Genomic DNA, 13,667 nt, shown 5'->3' on the forward strand with positions numbered 1-13,667 from the left:
GCCCAGAGTGTGCATGGAAAATTGTCTGGCAGCCTCCCTGACAGCAAGCAGTGATAGTGCCCATGAAGGGCACCTTGTTGGGCCCGCCCCTTTCACGGTTATCGCTTCTCGGCCTTTTGGCTAAGATCAAGTGTAGTATCTGTTCTTATCAGTTTAATATCTGATACGTCCCCTATCTGGGGACCATATATTAAATGGATTTTTGAGAACGGGGGCCGATTTCGAAGCTTGCTTCCGTCGCCCTATGCATTGACCCGATATGGCAGTATCTTCGGGTACAGTGCACCACCCCCTTACAGGGTTAAAAAGAAAGATTCCTACTTTCATTGCTACCTGCTTGCTGGCTAGCCAGCTAGCCAGCCCTGTGGGCCTTGCTGCTGCTGCAGCCAAAAAACAAAAGGTGGTGCTTCTGCTGCTTCTGCTTCTGCTTGTGTCTGGCCGCTGTTGGAGCGTCCAGGCACAGGACTTCTGCTGCTGCTGACTAAATGGCCTCCTTAATTGGATCATTTGAGTAGCCAGCACACCTGTGCAGGTAGGGCATGACATGATAGGCAGCTGCCTTGATAGCGGGTGGGTGCTGAATGTTCCTAATTGACAAAATAAGATTAATGCTTATGAAGAAATATAAAATCTCATCCCTTCCCCAATATCGCGCCACACCCCTACCCCTTAATTCCCTGGTTGAACTTGATGGACATATGTCTTTTTTCGACCGTACTAACTATGTAACTATGTAACATAACATGGGGGGGGGGGGGTCTCCTGGCTGTTCACACAGGTGTGTCATTGCTGTACATTGACCATGCATTGCTTCTGTGGTATTGCAAAGGCAAAGACAAATGCTTCCAGCCATCCATTGCACTAATGGATTGGTCATCAGCTGGCTGTCTATGTCCCGCATCAATATAGACCAAAGTACAGAGGGTTAGGCTATGCTATTGTGCACCTACCTGATGCATCAGAAGGTGCGAGGCCCTTGCTAAATTCTGTGCACAGACTTTGAGATCTATACTTTAGACTGTATCTAAACCTGCTCCAACATGGACTGACATTCTGGCCTACTTTCAGCCGATGCGACTTGTCTGTCGCTGAACAGTCGCTTTTTATGTATTCAGCACCTATGTATAATGTTGTAAAAATGCTCTAGAAGCTAAAGTCGCAGAAATGTCACACATATTTGGCCTGCAACTTTCTGTGCGACAAATTCAGACAGGAAAAATCAGTATAAATCCTTAGAAAATTATCCCCCAGTGTCTCCATCTGCTGGCGGTATTGAATAAGCATTGCTGCACTGATGGGGTATGCATTAGACGAAAAAAAAGAAGAAAAAGAAGAATAATACGCCCAGAAAAGAGGCGAAAAGGAGAAAAACGTAAAAAAACTTGAAAAAAAAGTAAGAGGAAGAGAAGGGAAAAAAAGGTGGAAATGGGTTTAAAAGTGATTTCGGCGGAGAAATATATATATATATATATATATATATATATATATACGCGCACACACACACATATATATAAACGTATTCTCCGTTGAGATATTGCAGCCGCTGCTGTGTCCAGGCCCAGGAGCCTTAGCACTGTGCTGTGATGTCACTCAATACCACTGACATCACTAGGTGTAAACAACATCTCTCCTTTGCTGTGTATGTGACTATGGAGCTGTTTGGTGATGTCGTCTATTATGGCCTTCATAGAAGCAACAGGAGATTGTTGCATCCATCTAGAACCCTCAGAACTACAGTGCTATGATGTCACTCACTTCCACAGGCCTTGCAGAGTGTAAACAACAACAACCCAGCTTTGTTGTGTATGTAACCATAGGGATTTGTGATGTCACCTAGAACCTTCACAGCAGCGACAGCTTTATGAGGAGCATCAGCACTGCTCTGCCTGAGCAGAACCATCACCGCCATAGGTTGTCAAATAACCCGGGTTTAACCCACACAGGTAAGTCCAATGGGGTGCAGGCATGTCCTCTATGCTTACAGCTTCCCGTGGGTGTTGGTTTGATACCGTTTGGGGACAGCCAAGGAGGCATCTGCAGGCAACAAAGGTAGGTGTGTGCTTGTGTGTGTGTTTCCTATGCAGATCCTAAGCCCAGTGTCACATGCAAGTAGGAGGAGTAAGAAGGGTTCCTGGCAAATCCGGGTTATGGATTGCATTTAAAAAGGCCCCGTGGGAGTGCAATGGGCCCCTGTCTTGCTGCTTAGCAATAATGGTATGGGTTTAGGTTCTGCTGTGTGTACTGGTGGTTGACTGCCCCCCAGCCCAGAGTGTGCATGGAAAATTGTCTGGCAGCCTCCCTGACAGCAAGCAGTGATAGTGCCCATGAAGGGCACCTTGTTGGGCCCGCCCCTTTCACGGTTATCGCTTCTCGGCCTTTTGGCTAAGATCAAGTGTAGTATCTGTTCTTATCAGTTTAATATCTGATACGTCCCCTATCTGGGGACCATATATTAAATGGATTTTTGAGAACGGGGGCCGATTTCGAAGCTTGCTTCCGTCGCCCTATGCATTGACCCGATATGGCAGTATCTTCGGGTACAGTGCACCACCCCCTTACAGGGTTAAAAAGAAAGATTCCTACTTTCATTGCTACCTGCTTGCTGGCTAGCCAGCTAGCCAGCCCTGTGGGCCTTGCTGCTGCTGCAGCCAAAAAACAAAAGGTGGTGCTGCTGCTGCTTCTGCTGCTTCTGCTTCTGCTTGTGTCTGGCCGCTGTTGGAGCGTCCAGGCACAGGACTTCTGCTGCTGCTGACTAAATGGCCTCCTTAATTGGATCATTTGAGTAGCCAGCACACCTGTGCAGGTAGGGCATGACATGATAGGCAGCTGCCTTGATAGCGGGTGGGTGCTGAATGTTCCTAATTGACAAAATAAGATTAATGCTTATGAAGAAATATAAAATCTCATCCCTTCCCCAATATCGCGCCACACCCCTACCCCTTAATTCCCTGGTTGAACTTGATGGACATATGTCTTTTTTCGACCGTACTAACTATGTAACTATGTAACATAACATGGGGGGGGGGGGGGTCTCCTGGCTGTTCACACAGGTGTGTCATTGCTGTACATTGACCATGCATTGCTTCTGTGGTATTGCAAAGGCAAAGACAAATGCTTCCAGCCATCCATTGCACTAATGGATTGGTCATCAGCTGGCTGTCTATGTCCCGCATCAATATAGACCAAAGTACAGAGGGTTAGGCTATGCTATTGTGCACCTACCTGATGCATCAGAAGGTGCGAGGCCCTTGCTAAATTCTGTGCACAGACTTTGAGATCTATACTTTAGACTGTATCTAAACCTGCTCCAACATGGACTGACATTCTGGCCTACTTTCAGCCGATGCGACTTGTCTGTCGCTGAACAGTCGCTTTTTATGTATTCAGCACCTATGTATAATGTTGTAAAAATGCTCTAGAAGCTAAAGTCGCAGAAATGTCACACATATTTGGCCTGCAACTTTCTGTGCGACAAATTCAGACAGGAAAAATCAGTATAAATCCTTAGAAAATTATCCCCCAGTGTCTCCATCTGCTGGCGGTATTGAATAAGCATTGCTGCACTGATGGGGTATGCATTAGACGAAAAAAAAGAAGAAAAAGAAGAATAATACGCCCAGAAAAGAGGCGAAAAGGAGAAAAACGTAAAAAAACGTGAAAAAAAAGTAAGAGGAAGAGAAGGGAAAAAAAGGTGGAAATGGGTTTAAAAGTGATTTCGGCGGAGAAATATATATATATATATATATATATATATATATATATATATACGCGCACACACACACACATATATATAAACGTATTCTCCGTTGAGATATTGCAGCCGCTGCTGTGTCCAGGCCCAGGAGCCTTAGCACTGTGCTGTGATGTCACTCAATACCACTGACATCACTAGGTGTAAACAACATCTCTCCTTTGCTGTGTATGTGACTATGGAGCTGTTTGGTGATGTCGTCTATTATGGCCTTCATAGAAGCAACAGGAGATTGTTGCATCCATCTAGAACCCTCAGAACTACAGTGCTATGATGTCACTCACTTCCACAGGCCTTGCAGAGTGTAAACAACAACAACCCAGCTTTGTTGTGTATGTAACCATAGGGATTTGTGATGTCACCTAGAACCTTCACAGCAGCGACAGCTTTATGAGGAGCATCAGCACTGCTCTGCCTGAGCAGAACCATCACCGCCATAGGTTGTCAAATAACCCGGGTTTAACCCACACAGGTAAGTCCAATGGGGTGCAGGCATGTCCTCTATGCTTACAGCTTCCCGTGGGTGTTGGTTTGATACCGTTTGGGGACAGCCAAGGAGGCATCTGCAGGCAACAAAGGTAGGTGTGTGCTTGTGTGTGTGTTTCCTATGCAGATCCTAAGCCCAGTGTCACATGCAAGTAGGAGGAGTAAGAAGGGTTCCTGGCAAATCCGGGTTATGGATTGCATTTAAAAAGGCCCCGTGGGAGTGCAATGGGCCCCTGTCTTGCTGCTTAGCAATAATGGTATGGGTTTAGGTTCTGCTGTGTGTACTGGTGGTTGACTGCCCCCCAGCCCAGAGTGTGCATGGAAAATTGTCTGGCAGCCTCCCTGACAGCAAGCAGTGATAGTGCCCATGAAGGGCACCTTGTTGGGCCCGCCCCTTTCACGGTTATCGCTTCTCGGCCTTTTGGCTAAGATCAAGTGTAGTATCTGCATTTGGTCTGGTCGGAAGGTGTCTGTGGTACCCCGCTTCTCGGCCTTGGGGGATTGTCTCTCCTTACGGAGGGACTTCACCCCCTTGCTGCTATTGGGGAGCGGGCTTAGTCCACGGACAACGGGTTGCGATCCCCCTGTCTCTGGGACCTTGTGTCTCAGAAGGCATTTTCGGTACGTTGAGCGTTACCTGTAGCTTCGGAAGCACCTAGGGTACCCCCGACCTCTGCCTTGGGTAAGGGTTCCGCTTTTATAGCGGGATTCCGAGCCCCTGCTGCTATTGGGGAAGGGGCTTAGTCCCTGGGTGTGGAAGATGCCGTTCTCCTGGGCTTTCCCCTCTGGGGAAATGTCGTGCGAAATACCATCCGCATAGAGGTGTCGGAGAGCCATCGTCAGTTGAAGAACCTCCGCTTCATTGCGGAGGTGATTCTTCTTGACTACTTCCGCCTCAATAGGGAGGACATCCTGTGTCTAAATGACCAGGAAAGCCGTGGCCTGTATACCGTCACCTTCACGGCCACGGCGTGTTGCGATAACATCTATGCAACCTTGTCTGGTGCGGACCAGAGGGACGATCGACTCGACGGTCTTTCGTTCCAGTTCCTCTATGGTGAGGAACATATACCGTTGGTGGTGGCTATGCACAGCCCTCATGTGACCACGGAGGATATAGCCACTTTTCTTCGGCGATACTGCGAAGAGGTGCGATTCGCAAACAAAATCTTGAACTCCGTGCGGTTCTGGAACGGCAAGAGGAAGTTCTGGGTCAAGCTCCGTAAGGATCCCGGTGGTATTGGGGGTCTTTGCCATCCGCCCCCAAATTTTGCCATCGGGAGAGTTCGGGGCTTCCTGTTCTATCCTCAAATGCCTATGTATTGCCGAAATTGCTTGAGGTTTGGCCACACCCAGGAGACCTGCGGCGCGGAGCGTGTGATTCGCTGCAATAGGTGTGGCCAAGAAGGTCACATAGCCTCAAGATGTAGCCATACGATAAGGTGCAACCTCTGCGGAGAGGAAAATCACGATTTTAATTCCTGTCCCCATAAAGCAAAAACTACGATGGGTGGGTCAAGGCTGGGCCCACCCAAAGAGGGGACAGGACAAAAGACGTCCTTTTTTAAGATGCCCAAACCCCAGATGGCAGGTACTGATGGGTCCAGGCCCAAGACCTCTGGTGCTCCATCGGGGGGCCCACCGGTGGTAGTGCTAGGGGGAGGCCATGGGGATTCCACGAAGCCCGGGCGGGTGATCGAGTTTACTGCCCGGGAAATTGAAAGACGTCGATCGACTTCCTACCTGGCTCAAGAGCCCGCCGAAACTTCTGAAGGGGGCTCACCTGTGGCGGGTGGCAGCCGACGGGCCTCGGTGGGGGCAAAAGTGGACCCAAAATTGCAGCATAAGCCAGGTACTGGCTTGGCCCAGGGTCGCCCTGCTCCGGACGAAGAGGCCCCGGTGAAAGCCCGCCGGAAGGGGAGCCAGGTGGCCAGGTCTGAGCCCGGTCCTGTTACTCCGCCTATACAGGACAGGGCCAAGAAGACAAGTGGCGCCAAACCAGGGTTTGCTGCCCCGCCAGCAGTGGACCCGGTGGGTAAAACTGGCCATCGTCGATCGATGGGGAAGTTGGAGCAACAGTCCTCAGCAACGCTTGCTGGGGAACAAGCGATGAAAACTTCCCAAGGTAGCGGCAAAGGTTCCGGAAAAGAGGCCTCACAGGCCCCTGTGCAGCAGTTCCAGTCGTCAAATGATGAAAGAAGACGCAGATCCATCAGCCGGGGGCCAGAGATTACATCGAGTGAGAGCAACACAGAGGATATGGACAGCAGTGTGACATTTAAAAGACAAAGAGAAGAAGAAGAGGAAGACATTCAAAGGAAAGCGGCGTGCCGTAGTTCGGACGAGAGCGAGCTCAGGGTCGGGGCATCATCGATCTCAAGCTCCGACCCTCAGAACATCAAGGAGCTGATGACCCCGCAGGCGGGGGATGACGGTACGCAGCTTATTATTGACTTTGATTCTCCAAGCACGGACTCTCCATAAACTATGCCTATCCCTGTAAAAATTGCCTCACTCAATGTGAGGTCCTTAAAGAGCCCTGATCGCAGGGCTGCTTTATTTTCTTATCTAGAGACATGTGACTTTGACCTTTGCCTGCTACAAGAATGTGGAATCCCTAGTAAAATGGACTATAAAGACTTAAAAGAAGACTGGAAGCTGGGCCCATCCATATGGTCCGGTGCAAATGACTGTCGTTCTGTGGGTGTTGGGCTGCTCTGCCGAGGCCAGTCCTTTTCTATTCATACAGTAACTGAGATTGTGCCTGGCAGAGCTCTTTTAATTCATCTATATTTTAATGGACTTTTAATTCGTGTTTTAAATGTGTATGCCCCTCCTGATAAACAGGAGCGGGCAGAACTATTTGAAATTTTACCACTGTTTTGTGTTGGGTCTTCCCCCCTGCTGGTGGGAGGTGATTTTAACTGCATACGTGATGGGGAACACCGGCAGGGTGGGGATATTAATCGTAAAGACCGCACTTCTTACCTGCTTAAAAATTTTATTGATGATTTTAATTTGAAAGATTGCTGGAAGGATCTCTTGCCGGAGGACCCAGGCGCCACATGGTCCAATGGAAGAGTGAGCTCCAGAATCGATTTTATTTTTTCCTCTAGAGCTTTTAAACCCCTGAAATGCACGCTCGAGCAGAATATCTTCTCTGATCATAAGCTCCTCTTGGTGGGCCTGGAGCTAGAGGGGGAGCAAAAAGCAAAAAGGGGCCTCTGGAGATTAAACACCACACTCCTAGAGGACCCTGAGATAAAAGAGGAGTTTGTGCGGACCTACCAATGCTGGCAATCACAAAGAAAACCCCACGAGCCTATGCTGCACTGGTGGGAGGGCACCAAATCTAAAATCAGATTTTTTTTTATCAAAGCAGGTAAGAAGAAGGCAAAAATGGAAAAACAGTGGTTTTATGTTCTTAACATGCGTTTAAATGTACTTTTTAAATTGAAAGAAGCTGGTATGGATGTAGAAAATGATATTTTAAACCTTAAAACTGAAATAAAACATGCCATAGAAAAGAAAGGGAAACAAATCATTTTTAACTCACATGTGCAGCACCTGGAGGAGGGCGAGAAATGTTCCCGTTTCTTTTTTAAAAAAGTGATGAATAGGAGGGATATCATCCAAAACCTTGAGGGTGAATCCACTCCAAAAGGCATGTTAGATGCAGTTTTTAACTTCTACCAGCTTCTTTTTAATAAGAAAGATCTTAATCCATCCTTTTTAGAACATGTTCTTAATTCCCTTGATTTTAAGCTAGATGTTTTAGACCAGGAGGTTTTATCCCGTGATCTTAACTTAGATGAACTTTTATTTGTTTTTAAAAGTTTTTCTAGTGGGAAGGCCCCTGGGGAAGATGGTTTACCCATCGAATTTTATTTAGCTTTTTGGGATATTTTAAAGGATGATATGGTTTTATTGTATAAAGAAACTTTTATTGTTAATGAACTTCCCCCTTCCTGGAGGAGGGGGATTGTATCATTACTTTTTAAAAAGGGTGAAAAGGATATGCTAAAAAATTGGCGCCCCATCACACTTTTAAATGTTGATTATAAAGTTTTAGCCAAGTTATTAGCTGTCCGTTTTAAACCTTTCATTCATAAATTAATTCACCCAAATCAGGTTTGTGGGGTACCTGGAAGGTCTATAGCTGAATCCCTAAATATTTTAAGAGATGTTTTATGGTATTTTAAGGATAGAAATCAAACTGTAGCAATTTTATCCTTAGACTTTGAAAAAGCCTTTGATAGGGTCTCCCATGAATACCTGTTTTTAGTTCTTAAAAAGATGGCAGTGCCTGAAACGATTTTAAGCCGAATCATGCTTTTATACCGATCCTGTTTTAGTCAAGTCTCTGTTAATGGCTTTTTAACCAGCGGTGTTCCTCTTTTATCAGGTGTCAAACAGGGCTGCCCCCTGTCCCCACTCCTTTTTATTTGCGCAATCGAACCACTGATGGCCCTCCTCAGAAAAGACCGGGTAGTAAGAGGCGTACCGATACCTGGTGGAGGAGGGACCCATCTAAAGGTGTTGGGGTACATGGATGATGTCACCATACTGTGCCCGGACTCTCCATCCATGAGGGGGGCATTGAGGAACACCAGCTATTTCTGCGAGGTCTCTGGTTTTAAGCTAAACACAGATAAATGTGACTGTTTTTATATTGGCTCCTGGGATTCATCCATCACCCCAGGAGTCACAATGCAACAGGATCAAATTAAAGTTTTAGGTATTGTTTTTAACCAGGTCAATGATGGGAGCCCTAACTGGGATTCAGCTATAGCTAAGATGGAGAAGAAGATTTTAATGTGGAATCTTAGAAACCTTACCATGGAGGGGAAGATTTTAATAATAAAGATGGTTTTACTCCCTATTATGCTATACATTGCCATGGTATTTCCTCCATCTATTTTATACATTAAAAAAGTAACTAGAATTGTTTTTACTTTTTTATGGGGTTCAAAAATGGAGAAATTAAAGCGTGATTTTATGTACAAAAGTAAAGATAATGGCGGGAAAGATGTTCCTAACCTTTTTACTTTCTTTTACATAAAGTATTTCTGTTTCTGTTTTAAAATTATTAAATCCGATGGCATTTTTAGCTGCTTTTTAAGGTACGCTGCGGGCATGGTTTTTAAAAGATGGTTGCGCATCCCTCTGAACGCTCCGGTGCTTCTGTGTCCCCCAAAACATTATGTGGTGTTGGAAAAGACAGTCAGGCTCCTAGGTCTCCAAGATTTGGAGCCTGACATACTGGGGGACCAGAGAAAGGTATCAAAGGTCCTCAGGCGGAGTGAGGTTACCCTGGCAGTGTCCAATTTCACACAGGCAAGATCCAAAAAGGTATGGCGGAACGTGTACGGGAAGTTTCTGGCGAATGTACACAGGGATCTTGCCTGGGCAATCGTCCACCAGTGCCTCCCTACTCGTGAGTTTCAGCACAGGCGAGGACTGGTGGCGAGAGCCAAGTGCCCGAGAGATGGCTGCGGAGTGGACGAAACGGTGCTGCACATATTTTGGAACTGCCCTTTTGCACGGGAGCTTTGGAGGAAGGTAGGCCCACTTTTGAAGTGGGCCTGCGGCCTAAAAGATTTTAATCACGAATGTGTCTTTTACGGTCTTTTTAACTGCCCCAATTTTAAACAGCAGATGATCTGCTGGATGATTATTAATTGTTTTAAAAATGCCATCTGGAAAGTTAGGAACATCTTACTTTTTAAACATGATTTTATTGATGTTAAAAACTGTATAAAGCTGGCCCTGAGTGAGATGTACATCTATTACCTAAGAGACAAGAAACAGTTGGGGGCCAGCGAGGCAGCATCCATGTGGTGTCTGCCTCTATGGAACGAAATAACAGTATAATCAGTTTTTATGACATTTGTATAATGTTTTATCCTGCCATTTTTATTTTTTCTCCTTTTATTACTGGTTTTATTATTTGTATTTTAAAACTTTTGTGAACCTTTTATTATTTTGCATTTTAAATTTTGTATGGTTTCTTATTTATTCAATAAAAAATTTTGTTGAAACCTTATCTGTTCTTATCAGTTTAATATCTGATACGTCCCCTATCTGGGGACCATATATTAAATGGATTTTTGAGAACGGGGGCCGATTTCGAAGCTTGCTTCCGTCGCCCTATGCATTGACCCGATATGGCAGTATCTTCGGGTACAGTGCACCACCCCCTTACAGGGTTAAAAAGAAAGATTCCTACTTTCATTGCTACCTGCTTGCTGGCTAGCCAGCTAGCCAGCCCTGTGGGCCTTGCTGCTGCTGCAGCCAAAAAACAAAAGGTGGTGCTGCTGCTGCTTCTGCTGCTTCTGCTTCTGCTTGTGTCTGGCCGCTGTTGGAGCGTCCAGGCACAGGACTTCTGCTGCTGCTGACTAAATGGCCTCCTTAATTGGATCATTTGAGTAGCCAGCACACCTGTGCAGGTAGGGCATGACATGATAGGCAGCTGCCTTGATAGCGGGTGGGTGCTGAATGTTCCTAATTGACAAAATAAGATTAATGCTTATGAAGAAATATAAAATCTCATCCCTTCCCCAATATCGCGCCACACCCCTACCCCTTAATTCCCTGGTTGAACTTGATGGACATATGTCTTTTTTCGACCGTACTAACTATGTAACTATGTAACATAACATGGGGGGGGGGGTCTCCTGGCTGTTCACACAGGTGTGTCATTGCTGTACATTGACCATGCATTGCTTCTGTGGTATTGCAAAGGCAAAGACAAATGCTTCCAGCCATCCATTGCACTAATGGATTGGTCATCAGCTGGCTGTCTATGTCCCGCATCAATATAGACCAAAGTACAGAGGGTTAGGCTATGCTATTGTGCACCTACCTGATGCATCAGAAGGTGCGAGGCCCTTGCTAAATTCTGTGCACAGACTTTGAGATCTATACTTTAGACTGTATCTAAACCTGCTCCAACATGGACTGACATTCTGGCCTACTTTCAGCCGATGCGACTTGTCTGTCGCTGAACAGTCGCTTTTTATGTATTCAGCACCTATGTATAATGTTGTAAAAATGCTCTAGAAGCTAAAGTCGCAGAAATGTCACACATATTTGGCCTGCAACTTTCTGTGCGACAAATTCAGACAGGAAAAATCAGTATAAATCCTTAGAAAATTATCCCCCAGTGTCTCCATCTGCTGGCGGTATTGAATAAACATTGCTGCACTGATGGGGTATGCATTAGACGAAAAAAAAGAAGAAAAAGAAGAATAATACGCCCAGAAAAGAGGCGAAAAGGAGAAAAACGTAAAAAAACGTGAAAAAAAAGTAAGAGGAAGAGAAGGGAAAAAAAGGTGGAAATGGGTTTAAAAGTGATTTCGGCGGAGAAATATATATATATATATATATATATATATATATATATATATATATATACGCGCACACACACACATATATATAAACGTATTCTCCGTTGAGATATTGCAGCCGCTGCTGTGTCCAGGCCCAGGAGCCTTAGCACTGTGCTGTGATGTCACTCAATACCACTGATATCACTAGGTGTAAACAACATCTCTCCTTTGCTGTGTATGTGACTATGGAGCTGTTTGGTGATGTCGTCTATTATGGCCTTCATAGAAGCAACAGGAGATTGTTGCATCCATCTAGAACCCTCAGAACTACAGTGCTATGATGTCACTCACTTCCACAGGCCTTGCAGAGTGTAAACAACAACAACCCAGCTTTGTTGTGTATGTAACCATAGGGATTTGTGATGTCACCTAGAACCTTCACAGCAGCGACAGCTTTATGAGGAGCATCAGCACTGCTCTGCCTGAGCAGAACCATCACCGCCATAGGTTGTCAAATAACCCGGGTTTAACCCACACAGGTAAGTCCAATGGGGTGCAGGCATGTCCTCTATGCTTACAGCTTCCCGTGGGTGTTGGTTTGATACCGTTTGGGGACAGCCAAGGAGGCATCTGCAGGCAACAAAGGTAGGTGTGTGCTTGTGTGTGTGTTTCCTATGCAGATCCTAAGCCCAGTGTCACATGCAAGTAGGAGGAGTAAGAAGGGTTCCTGGCAAATCCGGGTTATGGATTGCATTTAAAAAGGCCCCGTGGGAGTGCAATGGGCCCCTGTCTTGCTGCTTAGCAATAATGGTATGGGTTTAGGTTCTGCTGTGTGTACTGGTGGTTGACTGCCCCCCAGCCCAGAGTGTGCATGGAAAATTGTCTGGCAGCCTCCCTGACAGCAAGCAGTGATAGTGCCCATGAAGGGCACCTTGTTGGGCCCGCCCCTTTCACGGTTATCGCTTCTCGGCCTTTTGGCTAAGATCAAGTGTAGTATCTGTTCTTATCAGTTTAATATCTGATACGTCCCCTATCTGGGGACCATATATTAAATGGATTTTTGAGAACGGGGGCCGATTTCGAAGCTTGCTTCCGTCGCCCTATGCATTGACCCGATATGGCAGTATCTTCGGGTACAGTGCACCACCCCCTTACAGGGTTAAAAAGAAAGATTCCTACTTTCATTGCTACCTGCTTGCTGGCTAGCCAGCTAGCCAGCCCTGTTGGCCTTGCTGCTGCTGCAGCCAAAAAACAAAAGGTGGTGCTGCTGCTGCTTCTGCTGCTTCTGCTTCTGCTTGTGTCTGGCCGCTGTTGGAGCGTCCAGGCACAGGACTTCTGCTGCTGCTGACTAAATGGCCTCCTTAATTGGATCATTTGAGTAGCCAGCACACCTGTGCAGGTAGGGCATGACATGATAGGCAGCTGCCTTGATAGCGGGTGGGTGCTGAATGTTCCTAATTGACAAAATAAGATTAATGCTTATGAAGAAATATAAAATCTCATCCCTTCCCCAATATCGCGCCACACCCCTACCCCTTAATTCCCTGGTTGAACTTGATGGACATATGTCTTTTTTCGACCGTACTAACTATGTAACTATGTAACATAACATGGGGGGGGGGGGGGGGGGGTCTCCTGGCTGTTCACACAGGTGTGTCATTGCTGTACATTGACCATGCATTGCTTCTGTGGTATTGCAAAGGCAAAGACAAATGCTTCCAGCCATCCATTGCACTAATGGATTGGTCATCAGCTGGCTGTCTATGTCCCGCATCAATATAGACCAAAGTACAGAGGGTTAGGCTATGCTATTGTGCACCTACCTGATGCATCAGAAGGTGCGAGGCCCTTGCTAAATTCTGTGCACAGACTTTGAGATCTATACTTTAGACTGTATCTAAACCTGCTCCAACATGGACTGACATTCTGGCCTACTTTCAGCCGATGCGACTTGTCTGTCGCTGAACAGTCGCTTTTTATGTATTCAGCACCTATGTATAATGTTGTAAAAATGCTCTAGAAGCTAAAGTCGCAGAAATGTCACACATATTTGGCCTGCAACTTTCTGTGCGACAAATTCAGACAGGAAAAATCAGTAT

General features: G+C 46.1%; 4 non-coding genes and 1 pseudogene across 4 annotated transcripts; all 5 read left to right on the forward strand.

Moving 5' to 3' along the window:
* The first annotated feature begins 100 nt into the window (after window positions 1–100).
* Window positions 101–291, forward strand: LOC130307762 (U2 spliceosomal RNA). The gene has a single exon (XR_008856921.1). It is a non-coding gene; the product is annotated as a U2 spliceosomal RNA (small nuclear RNA).
* Window positions 292–2,362: 2,071 nt separating this feature from the next.
* On the forward strand, window positions 2,363–2,553 carry LOC130307763 (U2 spliceosomal RNA). The gene has a single exon (XR_008856922.1). It is a non-coding gene; the product is annotated as a U2 spliceosomal RNA (small nuclear RNA).
* A 2,089-nt stretch (window positions 2,554–4,642) lies between these two features.
* On the forward strand, window positions 4,643–4,860 carry LOC130307822 (U2 spliceosomal RNA; annotated as a pseudogene).
* Window positions 4,861–10,250: 5,390 nt separating this feature from the next.
* Window positions 10,251–10,436, forward strand: LOC130307801 (U2 spliceosomal RNA). Its single transcript, XR_008856959.1, has one exon. It is a non-coding gene; the product is annotated as a U2 spliceosomal RNA (small nuclear RNA).
* A 2,090-nt stretch (window positions 10,437–12,526) lies between these two features.
* On the forward strand, window positions 12,527–12,717 carry LOC130307765 (U2 spliceosomal RNA). Its single transcript, XR_008856924.1, has one exon. It is a non-coding gene; the product is annotated as a U2 spliceosomal RNA (small nuclear RNA).
* Window positions 12,718–13,667: the final 950 nt, after the last annotated feature.

This window comes from Hyla sarda, unplaced genomic scaffold (genome assembly GCF_029499605.1).
Source record: "Hyla sarda isolate aHylSar1 unplaced genomic scaffold, aHylSar1.hap1 scaffold_144, whole genome shotgun sequence".
In the NCBI taxonomy this organism is placed as follows: domain Eukaryota; kingdom Metazoa; phylum Chordata; class Amphibia; order Anura; family Hylidae; genus Hyla; species Hyla sarda.